The following is a 17,964-nucleotide window of genomic DNA, read 5'->3' on the forward strand; positions in this document are numbered from 1 at the left end:
TAACTGGAAAAGGAAAGTGCCACCTGAGTTTTGAGAGGCTGTCAATTTTATTTCCATTACAGCCCTCCTTCTGGCTTTCCTCTTGGACTTTTTATTTTCCTTTGCCTGATTAAAAAAAAAAAAACCTATATATATATATGTGTGTGTGTGTGTGTGTGTATTACATGCATATATGCTTTTTAATGTATTAAAACATGTATGAATGGGCCCTTCTTTAATGCTGGAGGTCACCAGAGTTGTTGTGTGCCTCAGGTTTTCTAGATCAGTTTGTCCATGGGAGGAATATTCTAGAAGTGCAGCAGTCACCAGTCACATGTGACTATTGAGCACCAGAACTGTGACTAGTCTGCATTAAGATATGCTGTGAGTGGAAAATCCAAGCAAGCTTTGAAAGCTGTATTACAAAACAAAGAGTATAAAATATCTCAGTGATGCTTTTTGTATCATTGTTGAGTGATATTATTTTGGATATATTGGGTTGTGTAAGAGCGCATTACATTTAATTTTACCTGTTTTTAGAGTGGCTTCCAGAAAATTTTGAATTGCGTAAGTGAATCACATCAGATTTCTACTGGGCAGTGTTGGCCTAGCGGGAGGCATAGTGTGTTTTCCTACTGAATTGTGAAATAATGCATTCGAAGTATCTATTTCTGTTCTCTCTGCCATCTGGAGAGCCATGAGGGCTGGCCAGCATGGAGAAATAGGAGCACTTGGTGGCAGTGTGCAAGGGTGCTGGAACGAGTTATTAAGGCACATGTTTGCGATTGCTGGATTGTTCAACTCAATTTCTCAATAAAAGGGCTCAAAGGAGATGTCTGGGCAGCACAGTTGGAGCTTCAAGGGTCCTTTCTTCTCTAACTGCCCCTTGGCCAACAGAGGTTCAAACGGATCATGAAATATGTTAGCACCAGAATGAGGAGTGCTAGAAACTTCAGATGAAGGTACTGAAAGAGAGTTCAAAACCAACACGTGTGCCTTAATTTGTGAATTAAAGTGCTGATAAAACAAGCTTTTGAAAAGGTCAATCCATTTACTTTTGATTCTGTAAATATCCATCTCACATTATTATGCCGCCATCTTTCTGAACCACATCCTTTGAGGGTTATCAAGAGGATTTGTAACGAAGACACAATTATAGAATAGCTTTGAAGGTGGTTAGGAATGAAGGCTTTCCGGCACTATAGACTTGAAACAAGCAAAAATTCAAAAACAGCTTTGTTGTTCTCTTTTCCTTTTTTAAGGATTTTGGTGGGGTGGGGGAGGTAGCAGAGATAGATCTTTTGGACACAAATAGGTACATAAAATCTTGTTTTCCTATTATCACTACAACATTGACAGATTCAACAGTTAATACTACCCAAAGGAAGGGACTGAGGGCATCTTTTTCGGGGGCAGAAGAGAAAAAAAAAATCATGTGTTTTCCTAGCCTACGTTTTTCCCCACCTCTGTGCACTTGTGCATTTTAAAGCTGCCTACATTAAAAAGTAAGGGTCTCTGGAATCTTCCAGTTCACAACAGAATTATGTCGGTGTGTAATTTTGGGAAGTGAGCCTGAGGTACCCAGAGCAGATGACACACAGGGCTTAGGTCCTGATTCAGCTACAAGTCAGCGGGGCACCCCAAGACCATCTGCGTTCTATAAATTACAGTAACGCTGGCACATGCAGCTTGTAAATCACCGATGAACAGGCTTCACCTTGTGACACACGACATGAACTCTGTTGTATATTCCAATAAACTCCCATAAACCATCTGATATAAACTCCGGATTATGTTTCTTTAGGGGTTGGAATTCAGATTTTCTTTGCTACACATGTGAAATGAATGCACACGGTATATTCCCTTCCTTTTCCCATACACTGAGAATTTTGCTATTTTCAAGTGCAGAGTTTTACGTTGTGGCTGACATGTGCAATTTGGTGAACTTTAAAGGACTGATCTTTTATTCCTTTGCCTTCTTTAATAAACTTGTTTCTTTCAACACTACTGTGAATGTCAAAGTCTTGTGGTTACTACACATGGAAAATACAATTTATAAACAGCAAATTAATGGCGAAATTGTCAGTAACCTACTCCACTGAATATAAATAAACGCCTATCATAAAAGGTCCTATCATTAACATGGTTTTGCCGGCTTTCTGGCAACCCACACGGCTGCCTTCTACAATGCTTTTTTTTTTTTTTTTTTTTTTTTTTTTTTTTTTAGTGTGCAGGAGTATGAGGAGGAAAAATAGCTGGAGAGGAGATAGCGTTCAATTCCATTTATGGAACACCCATAAATCGTTCCAAGCAACTGTTTTTTGTTGGGACACAGTATTACCCTATTCTTGGAGACTGATCCTTCCTCCATCTTTAGGGAATTTTCTTCTGAAGAATTCCTTCTTAAGGAGTAACACAGCTGACTTGCTGGTTCACATGCCAGAGAAAATGGAAATAACCCCCAAAACAACAACAACAAAACCCAAATATGAGTCCTTTGTAAAATCGAAGCTTTATTTCTCGTAGAAAGATGGTAGGCTTTTCCCCTAACCTCTTCTTCTAATTTTTTTTAATTAAACTTTTATTTAATGAATATAAATTTCCAAAGTACAGCTTATGGGTTACAATGGTTTCCCCCCTCCCATAACTTCCCTCCCACCCGCAACCCTCCCCTTTCCCGCTCCCTCTCCCCTTCCATTCACATCAAGATTCATTTTCAATTCTCTTTATATACAGAAGATCAGTTTAGTATATATTAGGTAAAGATTTCAACAGTTTGCCCCCATATAGCAACACAAAGTGAAAAAAATACCGTTGGAGTACTAGTTATAGCATTAAATAACAGTGTACAGCACATTAAAGACAGATATCCTACGTAATATTTTTTAAAAATTAATTAATTTTCTACTTCTAATTTTTAAAAGTAGTAATGTCAAAAATACCCTTTGTGCTTTTCTTTTCTTCATAATTAAATACTTCATAGTTTTAGAAATTTCTTCTTGTCAGTTTGGATGAGTACTTCAAAAAAGTTCATGGAAAATGAAATTAAGTGATATCTTTATTTTGGTGAAAAGAGTTTTGAAATCCACAAGTTTTAATGCGATTTGCATTTTCCATAAACTTTTTGAAGACTCCTTGTATCTTGATGTAACATTGAATTACTCTCTTTATGTCACTTTTATGTACCCGAAGACGAGATCATTATTGCTTTGTGTAGAATTTAAAATGAACATAACATCATTGTGAGACAAAATTCAAAGCTAAAGAATGAGATAATTCCAAATTTAGTTTTATTTGACTGACTTAGCCTACTCATATTTAGCTGAAAGTTGTGTTGAATTTCCACATGCATTGTCTGAAAAACACATTGATTTTCTCTAATAGCTATGAAAAACACAATACTGTTTTTATTATTGATTCAAGATTTGTAAAGGGTTTGATTACTTAATAAAAATCAGATAATTTTTTCCGAAGTTGTGGTAGTTCTCGAGATACAAACATACTGAGTGTATATGAAGTGTAAATTTCCAGGCTGTATTGAGAAAATAGCTGGAAGTGATCATCTTAGTGGAAAAGAGGTACAAACTGAATTTTGCTCAGACACAGCAGCACTTCTATCAATTCAAAAATACAACTTTCAGGAACACCTAAATACATAATATAATTCTTTAATTGATAAAATTCATCCTGTAATTTTAGGGATTTATTAATACTGGCAGAACATTTGCAAGTAACGTATAAAATTTCATGACATATTATATATCTCAAAGGATTTCATTCAGTTTTTTTTTCTTTTCAACTGCAATCAATAATTTCTTTCAAAACTCTTAATATGCTGAGATAGAGTACAGTTAAGAGATTGTTGGAAATTCTCAAAAGAGGGATTTAAGAAAACAAATATGAACAAAGATGAACTTTACAACATTATGTTATTTCCTTTCATTCACATAATTTTTGAACAAGTTCTGTCTCTGTTTTCTATTACACCTAAATAGTTCTCATTTTTATTCAACTTCAAGAGATATTAATGTGGGTGCATCAAATCAGAGTTTGAGTTCTTTGAACCTATCAAACTATTTTTTTCCAAATATTTGGGGTTTGATAAAACCCAAAATGCATGCTAGAAGCACTTTTTCCATTAATTATTAAACCCATGTGCATTTTGAGGAAAATTTGATCCATATGGGTTCTGGTTCATTTATGCTTTACTCATCAAAATACTTTTTTCTTAAAGCCCATGTCCAAAAAATCTTTTGAGTCCTGTTAAGTGTTTTGAGCTCTGCCAAGAATAAACAAAGTTGAACACCAAAAGATTCAAGTTAGTTTGTAACTCTATACCTACAGAGCATTAGTGGGTTCTAAACTTGGATTAAACACATGCCCTCGTCTCTTCACAGGTAGTGGGATGTACCTCCAGAGGGAAGTTTGTCTTAGAATCTAAATGAAAAGTCAGATCTATGACAACAAAGATACCAGAAAAATTCTAGAGTGTATCACCAGTCATTGAAAATTTACTTTGATAAGATTTTGAGTACATATGCACGGAGATAGATGTTCCATCAAATCAGAAGTGAAAGGTTAAGAAGCATCCCAGGTAAGTAACCAAAAAAGAAAAAAAAAAAAGCAAAAAAATTATTATCTAAAATGTGAAATCCCAGCCTTTTGTGAATAATTCCTAAATTTGGGACTTGATTAAAAGCGAGTAACTATGGGAAATATTCAATTCCTTTTTGAGAAAAATGGGAATACTGTCTCTGATGCTGTTTCTTTCATCTTTCTAAGAGTTTTTTGCTTTGTTTTCTGCTTTTCTTATTTTTCCTATTTGTTTTTGTGTCTTTTGCCTTTTTCTCCCCTAGAAACATCAGCCCAAGTCAAACTAAAATTATAAGTAAATGCAGATTGGATTTTAAGGTGCTGGTCTTTGATTAGATTGGATTCTTAGAAACTTCAGGAGAAGATAATAAAAAATTTGTTATGAATAAAATAACGCATTATTTCCAGAGGCTAGAGAAAATAGAATCTCCTAATGCCACTACAATTAGGGTGTGCTAAAAATCGTGCTTATCTTTTTAGAGATCCCTACTGAAATGTATGTAGAAGAAATGGCAGATCTGTGGGATCTACTTCTGAACACAATAGGAGTTAAGGATATGAACAGAAGATGCGATCACAAGGTAAGAGTCACTGCTGTTTCCTATAGGCATTGAACACCCCTTATGACCACCACTCGCGCTTTGGACCACTCCAGCCAATAGTGTAGAGATGGCTGGAGCAGCGCCTGACCCCAGCTGTGCTCTGGAGACTTCTGTAGGAACCTCACAGGTCATTCTGGTGAAAAGTCCTTATGTAACTTCTGAACATAGACAGTCCTTGCACAAAACTTTGTCTCAGGGTAAGGCTATTTATATTTGGAATTTTTTATAATAAAATATTTTTCTTTTCTTAAAATTTATTTGAAAGAGTTACAGAGAGAGGTAGAGACAGAGAGAGGGGTCTTCCATCTGCTGGTTCACTCCCCAGATGGCCGCAATGACCAGAGCTTCGCCAATCCAAAGCCAGGAGCCAGGAGCCAGGAGCTTCTTCTGGGTCTCCTACATGGGTGCAGGGGCCCAAGCACTTGGGCCATCTTCTATTGCTTTCCCCGGCCATAGTAGAGAGCTGGATCGGAAGAGGAGCAGCTGGGACTAGAACCGGCATCCATGTGGGATGCCAGGGCTTCAGGCCAGGGCTTTAACCCCTCTGAGCCACAGCGTCAGCTCCAATAAAATGTTTTTCTAGGAGTGAGTGCTAAAGGCACATGAGAGAGCCTGGGTTTTAGTCCTGGCTCTGCTCCTGACTTCTGGTTCCTGCTGATGCAGAGCAGGGAGGTAGCAGTGATGGCTCAAGTGATTGGGTTCCTGCCACCCATAAGGAGGACCTGAATAATTTTATTCCGGCTCCTGGCTTCAGCCTGGTTCTTACAGGCGTTTAAGGAGTGAACCAGTGAACGGGAGCTCTATGTCCCTTTTGATCTTTCTCTCTGCCTCTCAAATAACTAAAAAATAGTTTTAAAGCATTCATGTTTTAATATAATTGTATGTGTATATGTATAAAATATACATTTTATTTAAAAATACATGAACAAGATTTTCCCTAGCAGTTAGGCAATTGGAATTCTATATTGTCACTGCTCTCTTTGAACTCATATTTATATTTTATTTCCTCCACAGAATTTTTTCTAATCTAACACATTGTATGATTTAAAGTCTTTCATTGGTGATTCAATCACAATTCTCTGTCAAAAACATGCATCCAACTTTAAGTTTTTGAATTTTTTAAATTTCCTGTAACCATAAGCTTTGATGCATTAAAATATTTATTCTGAATTGAATTAATGTTACAAATATCTGTTGCACTCAATTTGAAACAATAAAAATATATTTTAAAGTTTAAAAATTATTAAAGAGTAGAATTTATAGGAAAACATATCTCTTAATGAAATGGATAGATCTTTTTAAAACATATTTATTTATTTGGAGGGAGGATGAGAGAGAGAGAGAGAGATGAATCTCCCATCCTCTGGTTCACCCCCCAAAAAAGCCACAACAACAAGGCTGGATCAGGCTGAATCCAGGAATTCCACCCTAGTCTCCCACATGGGTAGCAACAGCCCAAGTACTTGAACTGTCATCTGTTTTCTTCCCATGTGCATTAGCAGGAAGCTGCGTGGGAAGTGGAGTGGACAGGACTTGAACTGGCACTTCAGTATAGGATGCTGGCATCACAAGCAGCAGTTTAATCTGCCACAACACCAGCTCCGACTTTTTTTTTAATTAGTTACTCGAATAAAGATTTCAGAAACAATTTTATACCTACTTTTCTTGTTGTAAATGTAAATTTTGACAAAGTTTCTTTACATAAATAAGTGGGTAAAGACTAGAAGAAATTTTGTAATGCACTATACCTCAGTTAATATGAAATGATTTTGAATTATTCTAAATATTACATTGTGATTCATGATCAGAATTATTTTAATTGATGTGACATATGACAACTTCATTAGTTTGTCCTGCAATTTCATTTTTTTAAAAGGTTTAGTTACTTGAAAGGCAGAGTTAGAGAGGCAGAGGCAGAGAGAGAGAGAGAGGGAGGGAGAGAGAGGGAGAGAAAGAGAGAGAGAGATCTTCCACGTACTGGTTCACTCCCCAGATGGCTGCAACGGCCAGAGCTGCGCCGATCTGAAGGCAGGAGCCTGGAGCTTCTTCTAGGTCTCCCACGTAGGTTCAGGGGCCTAAGGACTTGGGCCATCTTCTATTCTTTCCCAGGCCATAGCAGAGAGCTGGATGGGAAGTGGAGCAGCTGGGACTCGAACCGATATCCATATGGGATGCTGGCTTTACCTCCTGTGCCACAGTGCTGGCCCCAATTTCAATGTTAGTTAAAAGTTGGACACCATCTTCTTTATCAAAGATTGTGTTTGGACCACTTCACTTTATCAAGCCATCATTCCTCTGTTTGGTAGTACATCCAGGAAACACATCATAAAAGAGTAGGACAGATGAGGGAGATATCACTCTTTTATAAAGCAGGAAAGGAACATTTGTGAAGAGGAGTTTTTTAAAACACTAATTTTTTATAAATTGAAATTTAATTCACATACCATAGAAATCACATGCTCAAAGTGTACAGTTCGGTGAGTTTTAGTGGTTTCACAAAGTTGTTCAACCTTTTTCACTATATAATTCTGGGGTAATTTTATCACCCAAAAAGAAACTCTGTAGTCATTAGTAGTCACATACATCTGCTCTCTACCAAGTCCATGGAAACCACTAATCCACTTAAGGTTTATATGAGTTGCTCATTGCAGACATTTCCTATAAGCAGAATCATACAATGTGATCTTTTGTGTCTTGTTTTGGTTCTTTCACTAGCTCAATGATTTCAAGATTCATCTCCATTGTGGCATGTATCAGTATTCTATTCATGTTTATGGCTGAATTATATTCCACTGTATCTTTATCATCAGTTGTTGAGTGTTTAGGTTGTTTCCAATTTGGCTGTTATGAATAATTGCTATTGTGAGCATTCATAAACAAAGTGGACACACTTTCAATTCTCTTTTTGTGTCATTTGTTGGAAAGACTATTTGGCTTCATTGAATTGACTTGGCACCCTTGTCAAGACTCAGTTAACTGTAAATGTTTTCGTTTATTACTGTATGCCTAATTTTATTTCATTCTTCTGTATGTTTAAACTTATTCTATTATTTAAAAAAAATTATTTATTTGAAAGTCAGAGTTACACACAGAGAGAAGGAAAGATAGATAGGGAGAGAGAGAGAGGGAGAGAGGTCTTCCACCTGCTAGTTCAATCCCAAAATGACTGTAATAGTCAGAGCTGGGCCAATCTGAAGCCAGGATCCAGGAGCCAGGAGCTTCTTCCGGGTCTCCCATGCAGGTACAGGGGCCCAAGCACTTGGGCCATCTTTCACTGCTTTCCCAGGCCATCAACAGTGAGCTGGAATGGAAGTGGAGCAGCTGGGCTTTGAACTGGCACTCAAACAGGATGCCAGTGTCGCAGGCAGAGTCTTAACCCACTACACGGCAGCACCATCCCCTAAACTTATTATAGTACTGTATAACCTTGATTGCTTGAGTTTATTTTTCTTTCTTTCTTATTTTTTAAAAATAGGATTTACTTATTTGAAAGTCAGAATTATGGGTCAAGGGGAGGGGAGACAGAGAGAGATCTTCCATCCCCTGGCCCACTCCCAAAATGGTAACATTGGCCAGGGCTGGGCAAGAGAGGCCAAAGCCAGGAGGCAGGAGCTCCATACCAGTTTCCCATGTGGGGGCAGGGGCCCAAGCACTTGGGCCATCTTCTGCTGCTTTTCCAAGTACATCAATAGGGAGCTGAATTGTTAGTGGAGTAGGTGAGACATAAACTGGCATCCCTATGGGATATTGGCACTGCAGACGTTGGCTTAACCTGCTGAGCCACAACATTGGCCACGATTACTTGAGTTTTATAGTAAGTTTTGAAGTCTGAGTCTTCCCACTTTGTTCTTCGTCAAGATTGCCTTGGCTATTCTGAGTTTCTTGCATTTTTGTATGAATTTTTGGTTCAGTTTGTCAATTTCTATGAAAATGGCAGACGGGATCCAGGATGGCTGAATAGGGTATAGCCACACTAACTTAAGCTACTCTGGGATATGAAAAGAACAATGGAAGGACTATGTTTCCTGGAGTCTGACTGACAAAAATTTTCAGTGAAGAAGTGAAAAATAAAACTTGGAAATTAATCAATGTCTACTGAATGATCAATTGGCCACTGAAGAAATGAAAAGGAAATCAAAACATTTTGTGAAATAAATGAAAATGAAAACACAACATAACAAAACATGAGGGTTACAGCAGAAGTATTAAGAGAGAAGTTTACAGTATTAAGTACTTATATTAAAATCAAGAAATGTCTCAAATTAAACATCTAATGATACATCTTGAAGACTTAGAAAAACAATAAGAAACCAAACCCCAAATCAGCAGAAGGCAAGAAATAATAAGGATTAGAGCAGAAATAAATGAAATTGAAACTAAAAAAAACTATAAAAGATCAACAAAACAAAAAGCTTGCTTTTTAAGAAGATAAACAAAATAGATAAACCTCTAGCCAGTCTAACAAAAAAGAGAAAAAAATTCACATAAAATTAGAGATGAAAAAAGAGACATTACAACTGATACCACTGAAATACAATGGATCATAAGAAACTACTATGGAGAACTATACGCTAATAAGGTGGAAAACCTCAAAGAAATGGAAAAATTCCTGGATACATATATCCTACCATGATTAAAGCAAAAAGATACGGACAACCTAAACAGACCCATAACAAGCAATGAGATTGAACCAATAATCAAAAGGCTTCCCTCAAGGAAAAGTCCAGGACCTGATGGCTTTACTGCTGAATTCTACAAGAAATTCCAAGAGGAAGTAACTCCAGTACTCTTCAAACTTTTCGAACATATTGAATGGGATTGAACTCTGCCAAACTCTTTTTATGAGGCCATAATTACTTTGATACAAAAAGCAAACAAAGACACAACACCAAAAGAAAACTACAGACCTACATCCTTAATGAACACAGATGCAGATTCTCAACGAAATACTAACAAGTCAAATCTAGAACCACATTAAAAAGATCATATATCATGATCAAGTGGGATTTATTCCAGGAATACAAGGGTGGTTCAGCATTCACAAATCAAGAAAAGTCATAAATCACATCAATAGAATGAACAGCAAAAATTTTATGGTCATCTCAATAGACGCAAAGAAACCATTTGATAAGATTCAATGCCCTTCATAATAAAAAACCCTCCACAAATTAGGAATAGAAGAAACACATCTCAAAATTATAAAGGTTTTATACCACAATCCCACAGCCAATATCATACTGAATGGGGAAAAGCAGAAAGCATTTCCCTTCAGATCTGGAACATAACAGGATGTCCACTTTCACCACTCTTATTCAATATAGTACTGGAAGTTTTAGCAAAGAGCAATTAGGCAGGAGAAAGAAAAAAAAGGGCATCAAAATTGGAAAAGAGGAAGTCAAATTTTCCACGTTTGCAGATGACATGATGTTCTACATGGAAAAACCTAAACACTTCACCAAAAAGCTGTTAGAATTGATAAGCCAATTCAGTAGAGTTGCAGGTTACAAAATAAACATACAAGAAACAGTAGCTTTTTTGTATGCTAATGATGAACTCACAGAAAGAGAAATCAAGAAAGAAATCACATTCACAACAACCATAAAAAAATAAAATATTTAGGAATAATTTTAGCCAAAGAAGTGAATGATCTCTACAATGACAATTATCCAACATTGAGGAAAGAAATCATAAGGACACAACAAATGGAGAGATATTCCTTGCTCATGGATTGGAATAATCAATGCCAACAAAATTTCTATCTACCTAAAGGAATGAACAGATTCAATGCAACCCCTATCAAAATACCAATGGCATTCTTTACAGAGTTAGAGAAAACAATCCTAAAATTCATATGGAATCACAAAAGACCATGAATAGTCAAAGAGAGCCTGAGCAAAACCAAGCTGTAGGCTTCACAATACCTTATTTCAAAACATACAAAATTAAAACAGTTTGGAGGCAGGCGCTGTGGTGTGGGTAAAGCCGCTGTCTGCAGTGCCAGCATCCCATGTGGGTGCTGGTTCAAGTCCCGGCTGCTCCACTCCAAATCCAGCTCTATGCTATGGGCTGGGAAAGCAGTAGAAGATGGCCCAAGTCCTTGGGCCCCTACAGCCGTGTGGGAGACCCAGAAGAAGCTCCTGGCTCCTGGCCTCAGACCGGTACAGCTCCAGCAATTGCAGTCAATTAGGGAGTGAACCAGGGGATGGAAGATCTCTCTCTCTCTGCCTCTCATCTCTGTATAACTCTGACTTTCAAATCAAATAAATAAATCTTTAAAAAATTTGCTTGGTGCTGGCATAAAAAGTTATACATAAATCAACGAAACATAATAGAGAGCCCCAAAATTAATCCATGTACATACAGAAAACTGATTTTTGACAAAAATGCTCAGACCATACAGTGGAGTAAGGATAATCTCTTCAACAAGTGGTGTTGACAAACTGGAGGTATATATGTAGAAGAATGAAATTATATCCATATCTCTTACCATATACAAACATCAACTCTCAAAGACCCAATTCAAGACCTTAGACCATGCAGTTGCTGGAAGAAAACATAGGGCAAACACTCTAAGACATTGGTGTAGAGGACAATTTCTTGGACAAGACCACCAAGGCACAATTTAGTCCAAGTCCTTGGGCCCCTGCACCCGCGTGGGAGACCCGGAAGAAGCTCCTGGCTCCTGGCTTCGGATCAATGCAGCTCCAGCTGTTGCGACCAATTAGGGAGTGAACCAACAGGTGGAAGAACTTTCTCTCTGTGCCTCTCCTCTCTTTGTGTAACTCTGTCAAATAAATGAATCATAAAAAAAGAGAAATGACCAAAGTTGGTGGAAAACTATCATTCCTGTTCTTTTTTCTACTCTTGGGCCTGTCCCAAGAAAAACCGAAATGACTTTGGGGAGAACAAATAGAAAGCTACAGTGAAGAACAAATAGAAAACTACATGTGAAATACTGAAAAGTTACTGGGCTAACAGTTTCAAGTTCGATTTCTTTGCCAATTTTCCATCAGATCGTAGAAGTTAGTTGGTTAAAAAAAAAAAAAAGGCTTGGTAAGCCCTGAGCAACACCATATCCCACTTTTGTCATAGACACCCTGCTTTCTCCACTCCGCCTCACAGCACCCGTCAGAAGTTATTTTCTGGGTGCTAAGCATTACGTTGCCTGGGCATGCTGTGGAGTCTGGTCTGCTCCTGAAGCCCAGCAATGAAGCCCAGCTGTGCACTGGAGCAGCGAGGTGTCCACACCCACACAGACCTGGAAGCCAGCCCAGGGTCATTAGTGTCAGTGACTGTGTAGTCCTGAGAACCAACAGCATGGTCTCAGAGAAAGGACAGAGCTGCATATGGGCTCAGACACTTGGCCCCACAGAGGGGCCTTTTATCCATGGAGAGGACATGAGAGAGAAGAGACAGAGTGGGAACCTCTAAAGCCTGCTGCCCTGGGTTAAGAGAGGTTTTCTGATCCCCAACCTCCTAACATGTATTCTCTAGGAAGTTCCATAGGGGCGCAGATAGAGGTGAAGAACTTATCTCTCCCCCTCTCTCTCCCTCTCTCCTTTCTTCAGGACAAATAACACTGTGCAATCTTAGAAAATGCTCCACAGTGTAAGTAGGAATATTCTTACCACACCTCGCTTGTAGTTCCCTTGAGTGTAGAAACAATGTCCTATGCCTTTTGGCATTTGCAATATTATCTAGTAGAGTCCCAAATATAAAAAATAAGAATGGGAATAGGAGAGGGAGGAGGAAAAAGGGTGGGAGTATATGTGGGAGGGAGAGTAGGGAGGGAAGAATAACAAAGTTCCTAAATTTGTATATATGAAATGCATTAAGTTTGTATACCTTAAATAAAAGGTCTCTAGGTTAAACAAAAGAAAAACATGTTAATAGAGGTTGATCTCAGAAATCTGTTCCAAAATCATCTAACATATTTTTGCCTCTGAGGTGTAAAAAATGTGTCATAGACATGAATACATAGAGGGCAGACAGCCGGCGTCTGCCCGGGGACCTTCAGACACCCCAGGCTCAGCACAGAACCTCAGGCTGCTTGACACGGAGCTAGCCTGGGTTCTGCCCTGACTCTGGGCTAGCCTGGGCCATAGCCTAGAGTGAATATTTTTCATCCCAATGGCACTGGTCTGGTTTATATGCATACTCTTGTTTCCCTTGAATCAACTCCTGCTGGAGCCATGCCCAACACACTGTGCAGTCTGGTTCCCTATTTCTCCTAACAAGACTCACAGACTTATCTAGCACTATAAGAGCATTTGCAATTGGGTGATTTCAGGTTTGCAACAGTCTCAAATATGCAAGTTTATGAACCAATAAGATGGCTTACAATTTCTATATTTTCTGGTTTCACAGCATAGGACATTGGCTTCAATGAATAATTTTTGGATTTTACCAAATTGATCTTTTACTTAAACCTCCTTTATATATATAAAACTCCAGAGAACTGTTCGTGGGAACAGAAATGTACCCAAAAATGCAACTGCATAAATGAAAGAAAAGAAGGCCATCATGCTGATAGGAAGAGCACATATTTCTAGACTGAATATCTGACTAGAAAGCAGAAATAACATAAAATTCTTCAAGGTAAATCTCTGCACCGTGGACACGAGAGAGCCAATTCCCTATCGCCAATGTTTTATGCTTTTTCCCCAATAGGTACAGAATCTCAAAGCACTGAAGCAATTTTCCTCTTACAAAGTAGAATTAGCTATCCATCCTCCCCTCCTCCTCCCATTAACCATCTCCCCAGCGGCTACACACAAGAACCATTTATATTTACATTAAAAATGATTTGGCCTATGTACACTGCATTGTTTGACAGGAAAGATGGATGTTCGCTTATAATTAAGTTTCAACATAAATGACATCATTCAGGAGGATAAGCGTTCCCTTATTCCCTCTCTGCTGGTTTTCTCATATGGTCCTATGGGTTACATGCAGACTCCTAGGATTTTTTTTCTAGACCTTCTCATCAATGGACAGCTCTGCAACAAATCAGTTACCTCTGAAAATCTGAAGGGAATTTTTCCTGTCCAACTCATCAGCTATCTCTGTTCTTTGCTTCCAGATAAGGGGGAGGGGGCAGAAAGCTTCATCACTCAAAATAAAGTCTGTGGACTGGCAGCATGGGCTTTGTCGGGAGGTTTATTGAAAATACAGGACCTGTGAGATTAAAACCTGCATTAAGAGGGTCCCCTGGTGATTACTCTGCAGATGACAGTCTGAGAGACACCAGTGTAAGAGTCATGATCTGTACAATGGTCAGCATTATAGATAAGAAGCATTTTTCCTGCCTTATATACCAGGCTCTGAGGGTTGTGTTTTCCACATTTATTTATTATTTATTTTTTTGACAGGCAGAGTGGACAGTGAGAGAGAGAGACAGAGAGAAATATCTTCCTTTACTGTTGATTTACCCCCCAATGGCCGCTGCGGCCGGCGCGCTGCGCTGATCCGAAGCCAGGAGCCGGGTGCTTCCTCCTGGTCTCCCATGCGGGTGCAGGGCCCAAGCACTTGGGCCATCCTCCACTGCACTCCCGGGCCACAGGAGAGAGCTGGACTGGAAGAGGAGCAACCGGGACAGAATCCGGTGCCCCGACCGGGACTAGAACATGGTGTGCCGGCACCGCAGGTGGAGGATTAGCCTAGTGACCCGCAGCACAGGCCTCCACATTTCTTATATGCCTTTTCCCTACATTCCTCTCTGTAGCAGAAGAGCAAAAACATTTTTTCATCTCATATAATGCTTTCATTGCTCCCAGTGAGCAATCTAACCTTCCCAGCCAAATTATAGGGCAGCAACCATATCAAAATAAACTATTTCTCCTTTATCATATGTTGAATACATGAATACATTTCAAACATGATATCAAATATGAGGGATATGTTGTTAGAGGTATGTATAGGTATTATTCCTGACAAAAATAAATGCTTGTTCTTGTCTTGTCATCATGAGACTTTAAACTTCCACAGAATATGTTGGTCACTGTTGGACCAGTAGCTCCTAGCACAGTGCTAGGACAAAGTAGATGCTCAATAAATATTTGAATGTCATTACAAATATCTAAAGGCAGGGTATATATAGTTAGTGTCAGCACCCATATTGCTGCCACTTGCCTCCACTTCTACAAAACTGATGCGCCTAAGAAAGAACGGAATCCTTCACAGACTCTTCCAGAAAATTACTGTTTATTTGACAGGAATAGTGACAGAGAAGGAGTGAGAGCAAGAGCAAGGGCGAGTGAGAGAGAAATCTTCCATCTACTGGTTCACTCCCCAAATGGCCACAATGGCGGAGACTGGGCCAGGCCAAAGCCAAGAGCCAGGAACTATATCCAGATCTCCCACATGGGTTACAGGAAACCAAGCATTTGGGCCACCTTCCAACTGCTTTCCTAGGTGCATTAGCAAAGAGCTACATCAGAAATAGAGCAGCCAGGACTTGAATCCACACTCCCATATGGGATATCAGAATGGCAATCATTGAATGTCAAGCAGTGGCTTAACACACTGCATCACAACACTGGCTCCAGAAACAATTCTTATTTAATTCCATGAGGTCAGTATCACCCTGATTACCAAACCAGACAAAATATAACCAAAAAAGGGCATACCAGTAGACCTGATGAAAATAGACACAAAAACCCTCAGCACAATTTGAGCACACCAAATCTAGTAACACAGAAAATAGGTGATGGAGCGTGATCAAATGGAAAAATCAACCAATCTAGAATGACATATAACAAAATCAGGAACACAAATAATAGATTATCTCAATAATGCAGAAAAACATCTGATAAACCCCAACCAACAATACTCTTTTGTAATAAACACACAAAAATAGCAACAATAGGGGCCAATGTTGTGGCATAGCAGGTAAAGCTACTGCCTGAGATGCCAGCATCCCATATGTGCACTGGTTCAAGTCCAAACTTCTCTTCTTCCAATCCAGCTCCCTGCTAATTCTCCTGGGAAAGCAGTGGAAGATGGAACAAGTGCTTGGGCCTTGCACCCATGTGGGAGAACCTAACGAAGCGCTGGCTCCTAACTTCAGTCTGGCCCAGCCCTGGCCATTGCAGCCATTGAGGGAGTGAACCAGCATATGAATGATCGCTCTCTCCCTCTCGCTCTCTTTCACTCTCTCTCACTCTGTAACTCTGCCTTTTTTAACAAACAGCAATGATAACAACATCAAATGGAAGAGAACATGCTTGCCTTGATGAAGGGCATCTATATAAAACCCCCAGCTAACATCATAATTGTAAAGGAAGACCAAAAATAAAAGATGTCTCTGCTTACTAGTTTTATGTATCAGTTGAATCTAGAGATTCAATCCAAGGCAAGTAGGTAAGAAAAATAAATAAAAGGTATCCACATTGGAAAAGAAGAAATAAAATTATTTGTATTTACAAAGACAAAATCTTGTATATTTAAAAGGCTAAAGAATTTACAAAACCATTATTGGAACTAATGAACAAGTTCAGCAAGTCATTGGGCTTCAGATCAATGTACATAAATCAGTTGTGTACCTATACAGTAGCCATAAACAATCTGAAATTTAAAAAAGTCATTACATTCACACAGCATCAAAAAATAATAGATTTAGGAAAAAAATTTAGCAGCAAAAGGTCCAAGACTTAATGAAAACTACAAACATGTTGAAGGAAGTTAAACAAGACCTAATCTGTGGAAAAAGACATCCTGCATTCACACAATGGAATATTTAATATTGTTAAGATGGTAATAGTCACCTATATATATAGATTCAATACAATCCCTATTAAATTCCAGCTGTCATTTTAAATTTTTTTTATTTTTAGTTTTTAACAGATTCAATGTGATTTGCGATACAATTCTAAGAATATAATATTAACTTCCTCCCTTCCCTCCCTCCCCCCACCCTCTTCGCTTCTCCTTTTCTTTTTTCTTCCTTTTTTTTTTTTTTTTTTTTAGTTTTTGAGATAACGTGTTTTAAAATTACATTGCAGCATGTATTGGAGTGAAATAGACATTTTGAGATTCTAGAATTATTTACAGCCCTTGTCTTTTCCTTTGAGGAGCAGTTTTTTTTTTTTTTCCTCTTCATATTATTTGTTGAACTCTTCTACTTAGTGTAGAACTATACGATCATTAAGTAAACTGAAAATAGATCTTAGTAAAAATTAAGAGTGGGAATATTAGAGGGAGGAGGAGAAAGGGTTGGAGCGTGGGAAAGAAGGAGAGTAAGGGGGGAAGTATCACTATGTTCCTAAATCTGTATATATAAAATACATGAAACTTGTGTAACTTAAATAAATTTTTTTAAAAATTACATTACAATGAAAGGACTTAATACTTCACTGAATAAAAAATTTAATGACTAAAAAGCAAAAAAAAAAAAGGCCCTAGTTTTGTGGAAATATAGACAATGGTTGCAACCAATAATTGAACAGAAAAATGACCATTTAACCCATATGTAGTAAATTTTAAAGTAATAACAGATAAATAAAACTATAGTAGTATAACATTCTTAACCATTGACTTAACAAAGTTATAATTATAGCAAAGGTTTATAAAACTATATTTGCAGCAGATACACACAGACATTTCTTTCTTTTTCCTTTTTTTTCTTTGTTTTTTTAAATTTTACCTACCACATATAAGAAAGAACATGCAGTATTTGTCTTTCTGTGTCTGGCTTATTTCATTCAATATGATGTCTTCCAGTTTCATCTATTTTGCTGCAAATGATAGAATTTCATTCTTTTTATCGCTGAATAATATTCCATTGTGGATA

Source organism: Lepus europaeus, chromosome 13 (genome assembly GCF_033115175.1).
Source record: "Lepus europaeus isolate LE1 chromosome 13, mLepTim1.pri, whole genome shotgun sequence".
NCBI classification, from domain to species: domain Eukaryota; kingdom Metazoa; phylum Chordata; class Mammalia; order Lagomorpha; family Leporidae; genus Lepus; species Lepus europaeus.